The following is a 13,251-nucleotide window of genomic DNA, read 5'->3' on the forward strand; positions in this document are numbered from 1 at the left end:
CCGACTGAAGATGACATCATGCATTGGAAACGGGTAACGACCAATCATTGCTCAGTTTGCTAATGCCACATGACCAAACCCTGAAAACAGGGGAGCCATGATTGGTCGGTAACCCGCGTGAGGTCGTCTTCTTCGACAGCAAGTGGCGACATTTGTTTTTAACGGCATTAATTGTACATGAAGAATTATGAAGTTTTCACATTAATTGTGGACAAAATATTAGCTTCTTACTGCTAAATGAGTCAAGTAGGAAGTATGGGTACTTGTGTAAAAGTAGACTCATTTAGTAAAATAACTGTGCACAATTGAAGTATAACTTTCTTGCACACAAAATACAGTAATTTCCATCGTATTAATGCATAACTAGCGCTGAGTAGTAAAAAAGGACAGTTTTGCTGCAAGCTAAATTCAAATAAAATAATCCAGGACTGAACAAGTGAAAGAGAAACAAAACGGCAAACGATGCTAATATAGCTAAGGAGAACAACTGTAAAACTCAGTATGTTTTTCAGATTATATTGAGATTTTTTGAATGCCTGTAGCTTGTGTTTTTCCCAATCATTCTTGAAGACGACAACATAAAAAAAGAAGAAAAATCACAAAAAGGCAGAAAAATTCCAAACACCTCTCTAAATAAAGTCTTTCGCCGTGTTGTTCCAGGTGCACAGGTCAGATAGGGTCCGTTCATAACAAACATGGCTGCTTTCCCACAGTCTTTCCTCTGTGGCTGCCTGTTTCCTGCACCTTTCATTGATGTGTTCCTGGATACGCGCTAACACAACAGAAAGTTGGGCGCTGTGTGCGAAGCGTGGCGCGCGGGCGAACACGCGAGACGCAGACCTAGACCGTTCGCCTCCTCCGGGATTCGAGCGCTTGCAAATGTGTCTTGCACACAATTGGCACTTTGCTGTTGCCATGTCTGTGTTGATACGATACTTGCCCTGAATGCTAATGAAGTGCAAGCTGCCCTCGGCTGTTTTGCTACTAGGATTCAGCAGCATTGTGTGTTGTTTGCTTGTCTGTGCGGTTGTGGTGTTAGTTATTAGTTCGTGTCAGGCAGGTGTGTGTACGGTTCAGACGGATAATATGGCGGTGTCTCTACAATATTGATATACGCCAGCAGCAAAACGTATTTTTCTGACTGCTCCACTATGAGCTATTCTTTCTGTTCATTTTTGTTTTGGATTCATTAAGAGTTGGTTGATCGGTTGAGTGATGGCGCAAGGATGATGTCATCGAAGTGTTGCCATCGTGGTCTTGGACAAGTCAACGCATTGAAAAATAAACCAAAGTATCCCTAGCCTACCACAATATGATTGAAAGATATTAGTGCTTGAAAATAAATTAAATGATCAACTTCACCCGTACCTGACGTACAAAAATGTTGATCTCTCATTCGAGATGCACAACGTTTTTTAATTATTTTTTTTTATTCCTCATGGTTATATTTGCCACTGGTGGTTTTGCGCAAGTGCTATTCATTTACAGCCTGAGAGCACTGCAGGTGGTGCGCGTAAAGAGGACTGTAATTTTTTAACCTATTCGTATTTGAACAAAGGCATGCCAGACACCTAGGAAGTAAAAAAACAAAATAATCCTTCAAAATAAAATAAATAAATAAAAGACACTGACAAAATGTTTTTGAAAGTCTGTTCTACTAGGGAACTTCTTCAGGAACAAAGTGTTGTTTTGTTCTCTGACATGTCAGGTCTTCCCGGGCAGGTTGTGACATGGCGGACGTTGCGAAAGCGGAGGAGCTTGTGATGGTTTGATTAGGTCGTTTGACAAAGGTCATGAAGCTGCCAGGCCATGGTGACAGCCTCTCCAGACAATGAAATCGCATCTACTGTAGCGTAAGATGCTCCGTGCGCCCTTTGGCGTTCCCAGCAATCAAAAGCGATCCGCCCATTGATCAACAATTGCGCCGCAATCAGGGTAAAAAGCCCGTAAAACCAATTTGATCACGTAGATAAATGAAGCTTCAGCCGTAATGCTTTTTAATGGTGTATAGACTCTGTATTAGAATTTCTCTTAGAGGGGCGAACGGAGGAAAACACCACTTCGGTGATGTTTTTGGTCAGGAATTAGCATCTTAACATGGCTAACAGCTCCAAAAAGTAGATTTTTCACGTTGCTGTCCCTTTTAATAATAACACATATATTTGTGGAGACTGGGGTCAAGTTGTATTTTTGCAATTTTAAAAATGTGCAGGATTTCATAAGTTACTTCATGTTAAAGATTTGATAGCTCTTAATATGAAAAGAGAACTGAGTTGTCACCGTCTTACAAATGCAATTATGCCATCTAGTGGCAGAAAAATGACCAACACAAATCAATATCACAATCGTTTTCTTTTTTTAACTTTAACTCTGAATTTTATGAAATTAGAGGATCAATGACTAAAAGATGCAGCCATATTTGTATTAGTTTAACATTCCCTCCCCACACTTTTATGTTAACAAGAGTATGACAAATATTTTATTGTACATTTAGAACAGATATAAAATGTGCGATTAATCGTGAGTTCACTATTGAAGTCATACAATTAATTATGAATAACATTTTTAATCGCTTGACACGCCTAATATATAAGCTTTTTCAGCAAACAGCTGGGCATAGGTTTCACCAAAAATTTAATGATTGTGACGCGAGACATTTGCTATCACTTTGAACTTTCTTTTATTTCTATTGTGAGCGACAATATAAAAACACTTCTAAAATATATGTTTGCCATCGTGTTGCCTCTCACACCTTGGAGGGCATCATAACCCCCAACCCAAAGATCCTTCTGTTATCTGACAGTGATTCTCTCTTAATTGGATCTTTTTCTAACGAGCGACATCTTGACGAGGACAAAAACAGCCTACACCTGACAGTACTACGGGTAGTCACTGAAATTGGCACGTGCCCGCCTTATTGCATTTCCACTCCTGTTAGGACAGGCCACAGAGTCAGCAAGTGTTGGGCAACTGCGGCACTCCGCTAAACGACATTCCGCGCTGGAGAAAGTCCACAGCGGCGATGCCTGCTACTGGCCTTCAGCGCTCTGCTCTTCACTGGCACATCCAAGCTGCGCTGCTGCGGTTTATCGCGGGCACGATCCTGTTCCAACACAAGCCCGCGTGACATTTAAAGCAGCAATCCAGGGATGCAGCGTTTGCACTATTTTCTGCTTTCATTAAACACACACATACAAAGCCTACTAATGTTGGATTGCGCAAGAGCAGCAAAATCGGAGATATGCCAGGAACTTTGTTTTTGTTTTGGTTCATTCCCTCACTCAAGTCGAGAGATAGTAAACTCAGACCAACAGACTATGCGATGTTATCAGGATATTTTGCAAACAATATTGATAGCGGGGCATCTATAGGGCTGCAGTGATCGAATATTTAAGTATTTGAGTATCCTAATTGAAATTTGGATTCAATAAATTTTTAATTAGTTAAAAAACAATACTGAATATACAAGAGAAAATAAGACATTCCACGACCAACTAGTTACAGTCAGTTTTTCTTAAAAAAAAAAAAAAATTCATATACTATCCTTGTTTAATGTTTTGTTTGTTTCCTCCATGTGTAATCGGGCAGAGGATGTGAAGCTCGGGGTAAGAGATGACTTCTAAACATCACAACCTTTTGTCGCATTGACACCTCTGCTGTGAGAATGTGTTAAGTCAACGTCAACTACCCCCTACTGTTCAGAAACAGTTGTACGCTGAAGAGCTAGCTGACCTCCGACCCTGTCCTCTTTTCATAATTGCACTTGCTTGGACTTGCGTATCAAATCGTTTTGGCTTTTTTTGTTAGTAATACAATAAAAGTGGAACATTTGCTTCAATCTGGATGAAATACAATCTTAAACTTCTTCGTCTGAGGGCCTTGTACAGAAAATGTGTTGCGTGCGAGACATGACTCCTTCTTGAGAATGCCACACTGACAATTGTTCCCACTCAGTGGCTGAAACAAACGGTGGCAACTCATAGCAGTGGATGACTCCTTTTGTAGAATGGCGAAGAACGTGAACGTGAGATCCGTGACATTTTTATATACAAAAAAATGAATCATTGAAGGTTTGGGGGTCGGGGGCTGGCAGTTGGTGGGGGTGGGGTCGGGGGGGCAGCGGCTTGGTTGGGGGTGGGGGGGTTGTCTGGGGGTTTGGGGGCGGTTGGACTTGGGCGGATGGGGGGCGGGGGGTCGTGGGGGGAGCGGGGGCTGTGGACCTGCCGTGCCCCGTGCGGGCCGTGTTGGGGTGGGGGGCGCTCCTGGGGCCCGGGGCTTGTCCCTTGGCACTGCCGTGGCCTGGGGGGCCCTGAGGTGTTGCGCTTGCTCTGTCCTGGCAGGGGTCGACGGCTCCTACTACATTTCAGCAGTAGGATAAATGCTCACCCGCAGGGATTTGTATTGATTATCTTGTATAATGACCACATGATTGTATTGATGTGTGTCATCATGCACGCTTGTTTGTTACATTGATCGGTTTCCTGAATAATTTGGTGATGTCACTGGGCCACATCATTGACTGCCTGTGGAACACTGGGCCAATCAGGAAGCAACAGCGACTCAAGCCCACTCACTGGTGGGCTCGCTACACGTGCACGGTGGCGCTTGGTATATGACCGCCGCATATTTACATGCTGCAGGACATGCTATGAGAGGAAAATGTTTGGCGCCGGTGTTTGTACAATCATGATTGACGTTTTGATTGGTTGGTGTATGACCTCATTGTGTATCTCTTCTCGAGCTTGCCTATATATATTCACAGCAAGTGTTAGCAGTCGCGTTCACAGTGGTGACAAAATTGCTCACACTTCGTACTTTTAGTATAAGTCGTTTGTTTCAGTTGTAGTGTAAAAACAAAAGAAAACTTACCCGCTCCCGTTTCCTCCATGTTGATGCCGTCTGTTTGTTTTTTTTACGCTGTGCCATCATCTGCGGAGTTTGAAAAAAGTAATGAGCCAATTTTGAGAAAGTAAGGAGTAGATGCACATATCCATGTTTTCAAACGGAATAAATAAATAAATAAGTAGCCAAGTAGAGTAGCGATACTTGAAAAATCTACTCAAGTACAGTAAAAGAGTATTTGTACTTCCTTGTACTTTCTTCCTACCACTGTGCTTTCGCAATGCCGTAAATGTGTGTTGAACAAAACTGGTTTGGTTTTAGATATCTGTTGTGTACCCCCCCCCCCCCCCCACACCCCTTTTTGGCTGCATCACAGCCCCCCGTCTTGTGAATTTCAGGCAGTAACCAGTTCCCCCAGCCCTCCACCGTGCGTCAACACTGTTAATTATCCTGCTTCTACTCTCACATCTCTGCTATTTTAATCCTACTCTTGCTGAAACATTTTCATCCTAAAACACACTTGAGCAAACGAAGGAGTGTCCAATGGGGACGCGGATTGGTACGTCCATTATATACACTGCACAAATGGAGAATGTCTGTCTTTAGAGTATGTGCTCCTGTGATTGACTGGCGACCAGTCCAGGGCGTAGTCTGCTAGAAGTCAGCTGGGATAGACTCCAGCTCCCTTCCACTCTGAAAAGGTTCAGATAGAAAATGGATGGATTGCCACTGGGGTGTTAGAAAAAATCGATTCGGCAATATATCGCGATATTACAGCGCGCATTTCTCGAATCAATTCAATATGCGGCCAAATCGATTTTTAAACATCAATTTTTTATGGGAATATTCAACAAAACGTCTTACTTAGGGTTAGGATTTACACATTAAGCATAGAAGAATGTTATATTAATGGAACATTAAGCCTTAATATTTGATTTCAGTGCTGTTCAAACATGAAACAGACTGCAACCTGTTTGTTAAATGCAGCGGCTCAGTTCTAAGCCTGAATTTTCAGATAAATACATTTTCATACAAATCTTACAGTGTACATGTACAAGTTTACTGATGAGTATTTTCTAAATTTGAGTTCAATAAAATCGCAATAATCAATTTATAGATTCGTATTGTGATTAATCGGTATCGAATCCTATGACCTATGAATCGTGATACGAATCGAATCGCCAGGTACTAGGCAATTCACACCCCTAATTGCCACTAATGATTGATGAAAACAATCCTGTGAGAACAGTGCTCATCTTTTCGGAAAAATTCAGGTTGTAATATCAATAACAGTTGAAAGAAAGAAGAAAGTGGCTCACAAACAAACAAAGCCAAGAGCATTGTGTCTTTGGCAGAGCTAACGAGAGAGTCCAAATGATTCCACAGAGCCGGTCAAAACAACATTGGCATAGAAATCCCAAAAGCTCACCTGTGATGTAAGCAGGTTACTAGGGAGTCAGAAGGTGTTTGGCCCTGTGCCTCACTAGAAATGGTTGTCACGGCTAGTTTACTCTGAAGGGCATCACTAAGGAGGGGGGGGTGGGGGTTGTATTAAATGTACATTTTGAATGTCACCTCAGATAGTTTGGCCTCATTAGAGGGTCTCAGGGGGCTTGTTTGTCACCAAGGACATTCATTACATAGTTTGCTCCTAATGATGTATTCTTCTAGGACAGCTGTTTCTCTTACTTAATGAAATAGTATAGCAGCCAGTAAGTTATTTGGAGCAACATATAGTACAGTTGTACAAATAGCTATTTAATCTGAGTGCGAAATCAAGTGCCTTCACGGCTGGAGTGTTGTTACAGTGCTGGTTGACGGGGTGAACTCTGGGCTTTGTCATCAGTTTTGGGCAAAGTGCCACCACTTGTGGTTTTAGTGCTTTTAACTTAATGACGCTCTATTATCCCGCTGCCATTCGCACACGTAAATCCTTTGTCTCCACGACAAATTAACCTGCTTTTAAAGTACCAGAAGTCAGAGGTAGCGGAGTGGTTTTCAGTTTCACACATGCACGCAATAGTTAGACACAGATGCGTAACACACAACAGTTTTTACTGTTGATTTTTTTTTCCTGGTAACAATTCTAAATTGAGAGAAAGCCAATAAAAACAAGTCTGAGAACAGTCAACGGTTAAACAATGTGAACCCCTGCTGATATCCCCTCTTGCCCCTCTTCCAGAACTGCGCCGCATTCTCTGCTTTGCATGTGTTTGAAAGTTGAAAAATGTTGAAGTACGTACACAGAATATTTATTCTTCTTTCTTCTCATACTTCAACTATGTAAGTATATGCTACTCACAAAAAGTAAGGTATACGCATTATGTTTGTGTTTCACTGTTCTCCCAGAATTTTAAGAATTGACTGAAAAGTGCATCGGAGACTTTAGGCAAGTAGTTATAGTATGATTCACAAAATAGTTAAAGTGGGGTTGTACTATAGCATACAGAGCTAACACACAACAACAGCATAATGTCTTTAAATGTCACAATGATGCGATGAACCAATGAGAAACCAGCAAGGAATTATGTCGCTCGAATGGCATCAGCGTGACATGCTTTAAACAAATGGTGTCAAACATAAAGCCAGTGGGCCAAAACCGGCCCATCGAGGTCCAATCTGGCCCGTGAGGACAGAACACAACATGCGGTTTTTACTCAAATTAACTGTTGTTGCTAGTTTTATCCACTGGAGGGCGGACTGATGACCACTTAAATGACATTTTGAAATGTGGCTGTCAGTCTGACTCGCTAATGCTAATTAGTGCGCTACTCGCGACACTTTTATCACTCAAAAGAATGACTCCACGCTGCAAGAAAAACAACTTTTATTGGACTAACTTGATCGTGACTTTTTCCTTCTATGTGGCTACCACTTAACAGTGTATCAGACCGCGTGGAACCACACTGCCCCTAAGCGGCCAAATCAGGTACAACCTGAACAGCGCTCCCAATAAAAGCACACACCAACAAAGGGAAGACAGTATAAAATATTTTTAATAAAATTGATTTTGGGACATTTAAAATCGATTCTGATTCGTACTAAATGAGAATCGCGATTCTTATCAGAATCGATTTTTTTGGCACACCCCTAGTACCCACTGCAGCAGTACCCGTTTTGATTGCGTCAATAAAGCGTCAATTGCAGCTCTGTTGAGCTTTTGTTGAGCCTCGTCGTTCAGTATAAAGAGGGCATCAACGCTAAAACAAAAACGTGGATAAAAGTCAGCAAGCTATAATCGGATTATTCTTAATTAATTTAAAGTGTGTGCATGTACAACATTACTTACAGTGGTGTTCGAATTTAATGGACAATTAAACCACTAATCTTTTGGAAACAAGCCCAAATTAGAGTAGTACCTTTTATATCTGATATGGAGTTTTACCTGACTTATTTTTATTGATCAGATTAAATCTTGGCAGAGATTAGAGGTCATGCATAATGAAGAGCGCTCAGGGAGGAAAAAGGAGTGCAGTGCCGCCAGGAGAAGAATGCAAAAAATTCTAATGAGGTGACCTGGCTGCCGAACTGCGGCGGTTGGGAGCCGAGGTAGCGGGGGGGGAAGTGGAGGTCTGCTTCAGGCTGCACTTCCCCTCTCTCTGCACTCGCTGTTCGCCTCCAAGCCGCCAACTGCATTAGTGAGACGACAAGCCCCTGTTGCACATAACAAAGCCGACCGTGGTAGTACAGTTCCACAAAAAGACACTCCAGAAGCATAAATGTAGCTCATGCCTATTCCCACCCTTTTGTTTAAAGCGATCTTAATTACATCTTATAATAGGTTTACATGTTATAACTATAAATAAAAAATTTCCTCAGAAATTGCATGAAAATGTTGAGAAATGCTTCCGCTGAGTTAAACCACATCAGAAAAAAAGGACTTAACACTGATAATGCATCCCAAGCGTATCATCTTCAGATAGCATGCAAATCACCCCCTGGGGGCCAGAAGCAGAACAGGGACGGCGTCTGAGCAATCTGATTGGATACCTTGCAAGCACTGTGAGGTGATGTCATTGTATAATTTCTGCATGCACTGCATTCGATTTATGCCATTCGGCTTTTCCCAGTTCCGACCTGAAAGCGTTCGAGGCGAAAGTAAAGAACCAACATTTTTCAAAACATTTTTTGAAAAAATAATGAAAAAAAGTAAAGAACCAAAATGGCGGATAGTGAAGAATTTATTTTTGGGGGTCCTAAAAACACATTTTGACCTCCAGCAAAGTTGCCTTCTCACAATTTTGCTTCATTCATTGTTTTTATATTATTTCATAAGCTTTCCATACAGTTCCGTAGTTCACCGTATAATTTCATGCAGAAAAATAGCGGCTTACTGTCACGTATGTTGTGTTACATGTATTTATGTTGAATATTTATAAATGAAGAAAGCTATTTAGCTTTATACTCGAGTAGATTATGTTTTAGCATTCAAGGTCTGTGTTTCCAAAAGGCGTCGCCATTGTAGAGTTGACGTCACATTGTAGTCGGCCGGTGAAGTTCACAAATGGGATTTCCGAGTGGGGGCGTTCCCGTACACACTTCCTGGTTTAAAGAAGTTTTATTGACAAAAGCGGACGCTAGCAGGTACTATTTGTAGTACCCAATCAGCAAGGGTTCTGAGAGTCCTGAGCAGCTACCATGTAAGTGACGTGAACCACTGCTGATTTCTCATTGGTCAAGTAGTTTCCTCAATGTAACATTTGATGATACATGGCTAGAAATGACATGCTAACATTAGCTTAAACTACTGCTGTGACTTAGTTTCTCCATACTGCAATTTTATACTCCATAGTCGTCACCTTTTTGCAGTAGTACAATAATAATAATAATTTAAAAAAAAAACACATCAAAGACACTGAGGATATACAGTAAATGCAGCTAGAAATGACAAAAGAATTACCGTTAGTAGATGTAGTAATGTTAGCTTACATTGTTAATGTTAGCGTATCCTGTGCCTGCCTAAATTGTGTATACTTTAGTATTATATTCCAGTGTCTACTTTACCTTGTCTAACTACCGCAAGAGGTCCAGTTTTTGCAGCTACCCGTAGAATCGTCATTGAAGCGTTTAATAATGATGGCTAGGAACGACAAAACAAAACACTCATGCTAATGTTAGCTTACCCTATTCCTCTTTGTACTGTTGACCCTGCAGTGTTATATGGTACTCCACTTCACTGCAGAGGTCAATTTTCTTGTTGTTGTTGTTGAGTCTCATCTCAAATATGTAAAATGAGAACAGGTCCTCTAACATTTTGGTTGTTAGCATGTTTGTTAGCATGCGTTCAACGTGGCATAGATTTCAGTCCTTTTTGAAAGTGTAAAATTGAAAACCCATTCTGTCAAAGTGGCATTAGTGTCCATTTTTTTTTTTTTTTTTTTTTCAAAAAGAGCTCAGTTAGTGTCCATTTTGTGACAAACAGACCACCTAAGCGGTGTAATTTCCTCTTTTTTTTCTCTCTAAGCAAGTGTCTCTGAGTTAGACATTTATTGCAAAACCTCCTTGACCACCCAGGTAATGACATTGTTTACGTTTAGAAATGGCAAGCCCATATGTTATTTTCCAATGTTTAAAAGCTTCATTCCGCCGTCTCTCCCACACAACTGTTGATGTATTTTATGGATTAGACCAGAGGAAAGATTGAGTACGGCTGTGCTAGAGATAAAAACAATGTCTACATACAGTTCAGGCGCTGCTCCACAACTGTCTGTGAGTGACATCCACTTTGCCAGTGTGGCGCTCTGCCCATTACTCTCCGAGCTGTGCCGCAGCGATAGCGAGGGCCCCGGAGTCGAGCCAGAGTAGCACATCTCACAATAATGGCGATGATGAATGGTGATGCGCTGTCACCGGTTTCTCAAGCGCTCAGACGCCATGTGATGTTTACATCCACTTGTGGTCAGTTGAACAATTCGTCAGCGCGATGCTCAACCCGTTGTGGCGTGCCCGCTTTGTCTGAAGCGGGGCCCTCGTCAGTCAGCGCTCTGTGTAATTCGGCTGCTGGAGCTGAAGTCACGATGACACGGCGGAGTCAGAAGCTTGAAAGTTAAACAGCCAGCGTTGCGTATTTCTCGAAGAATTTGTCCAAGCATGCCCTGCTTCTTTTCCCCTTGGTTCACACAAACGCTCGTCAGTTCCTCTCTCAAATTGGTGGCGTTCCAGAATGTGACTGGACGCTGATAGTATTCTTGTTTGTCTGCCAGCAAGGCCCGCTGTTTGTTGTTATGTGAAGTTTCCTGGTTCTCAGACTCGCTCGATCAGACTGGCATGGTTGTGCCTAGTTCTGTGCCAGATGTGCACATGAGGGGAACCAAGGTTTGGTTTAGTGTGCCGCTGGGGCAGAATCTTCCTTTTCTGAAGCCGCCTGTCCTCCCAGTACAACTGTATTAGGGATTGATGCTGGACCCAAAAATGGTCTTTGCCATAACATATAATATTGCCTACTAGTCTAAACACAGCATTCTGATTTAATATTGTGTTTGTGGAATATGAATAAAGCAGCAAAATCGCTGTTGACTGAAAATTACATCACAGTTGCTCAGGTAACGGTAACGACTAGAGGTGTCAAAAATAATCAAATTATTCAACAACTAGTCATTGTAATAATCGAGCAAATCGTTTAGACTGTCCAAATCCTTTGATTTCATCGTATCAACAGTAATTATTCTTTGATTTCTGTAGTAATCCATGAAAGCAGACTGATTATCTTTTATGTTTTCATCAAAATAAGACATTTGCAAACATCTGCTTTTACTCTGGAAAACAATGGCCGCACCAGTAACTGAATCTGTTTCAAAATGTTTGGCGAGTACAACATCAAATCCTCTCATGTGATATTGTGTAATTGTTTAGTTTTTTTTTTTAATCATTAAACGACATAAAAAAAACAACAGTAACTGGTAAATAAACAATATCAGAAAAAATATTTTGTAATACTGTAGCCCTTTGAGATATCTTTAAAATGTTAGGTGCATTACAAATTAAATGTATTATTATTATTATTATTATTATCATTATTATTGCAAAAATGAAATTTAATCTGATTCCAGTTCTAAAAATATTTGATAGTGACTGTCCTAGTAATGACCAATCATGGCTCACCTGTGTTCTGAATTAGGTCATGGAACAAACTAAGCCGTGATTGGTCGATACTTGAGCCTGAGCAATTGTGATGTCATTTTCAGTCAACAGCAATGTAAGTGTCAAAATAGACGCCCCCTGAAATGGATAAAAAGGGATGGATTTTGCTGCTTAATTTATATTCCAATGCAAAAAAATAAATAATAAACAACATTGCAATATTTTCTTTGAGCATGTTTGTAATTAAGGTTTTTTTCATTTTAGTATAATTGAGATCAGACTGAGACGGACCACTGTCATTTTGTTGTAAATGAAGAATGGTGTATTTCTAATTTTTTTTTTAGATATGATGTAATCTTAGATTGCCCTTTCTTACTGTTAAATTTGGTGAGTTACAGATCTCGAAAATATCTTTGTCTTCATTGCCAAAAGCTGCCGCTTCACCATTTTTGCAAATGAGTCTTTACTCTGTGTCATTTCCTCAAAATTTGGCGCTGATTCAACAATGACCGATTGGATTACACAACGTATTTAATGACCGTCATGCGACACTCCGTCAGACATGCGTGACAGTTTACTCCCCTCCCTATTGGATGCAACACTGTTGTCAAGAAAGGATGCTTCACCCGTTTATGCTTACTCCAAACCAAATCCCTCCTCGATTCTTGTTTCTCAGCCTAATCCTTATCTCTCCAACTCCTTTCGCATCTAATTCATCTGCTTTTCCTGGCAGCGCTCGTGTAAACAACCGTAGCGAAATACCCGTGCCAGGCAATTTTCAAAGACTTCACTGTGTTGGAATGAAGCCTCACTCTTGGCCAAGGCAGGACAAGAGAGGTCTTTGTGCCTGCTGCCCATCAGGCCCATCGAGCCCTTTAGAGCAGGGTACGATTAGGGAACATGGCGAGCCAATGGGCTGTATGGAAGGGAGGCCCTTTCTGAAAAACAACCCCTTAGTCCCATTCATCCATGAAGCAATTACAAGCTTGTGCGACAATCTTTCCCATCCTTTGTCGCAGCTTTGAAAACACTTGCCCATTCAGCTCGGAAACATCCATCTTGGGTTTTGCATACTTAGGGCAAGGAGCGTCACTTTTACAGCAAATTTGCAGAGGTTCGACAACTTTCTGAGACACCTCGGTGACCAAGATTCGGCCACCCTCCCCTCTCCTTGTTTGGGAATATATTTAAGACCAGTCAGGTCTTGTTCTTTGGTTTGTGTAACGCGCAACATACGTCTGTTACTTACTCATCGCACGACTCATGTTCCCTGCTGCTTGCCTCGTGTCCGCCTCCTACCACTGACGGCACATTTGATTTTGTCACAAC

The 13,251-nt window shown here is 41.4% G+C and overlaps 1 protein-coding gene and 1 long non-coding RNA gene across 3 annotated transcripts in view; one reads left to right on the forward strand and one right to left on the reverse strand.

The window, feature by feature from the left end:
- The window catches only part of LOC147162841 (signal-induced proliferation-associated 1-like protein 1), a 47,238-nt gene that overhangs the window by 5,902 nt on the left and 28,085 nt on the right, over positions 1-13,251 (forward strand). The window lies entirely within an intron of this gene.
- Positions 2,807-9,981, reverse strand: LOC147162842 (uncharacterized). Its single transcript, XR_015097007.1, has 4 exons — positions 9,966-9,981; positions 8,359-8,496; positions 4,870-4,929; positions 2,807-3,103 (listed from the first exon to the last, which is right to left on the reverse strand). It is a non-coding gene; the product is annotated as an uncharacterized LOC147162842 (long non-coding RNA).

Source organism: Leptonotus elevatus, chromosome 14 (genome assembly GCF_054856555.1).
Source record: "Leptonotus elevatus isolate MCC_2025b chromosome 14, RoL_Lele_1.0, whole genome shotgun sequence".
Lineage (NCBI taxonomy): Eukaryota > Metazoa > Chordata > Actinopteri > Syngnathiformes > Syngnathidae > Leptonotus > Leptonotus elevatus.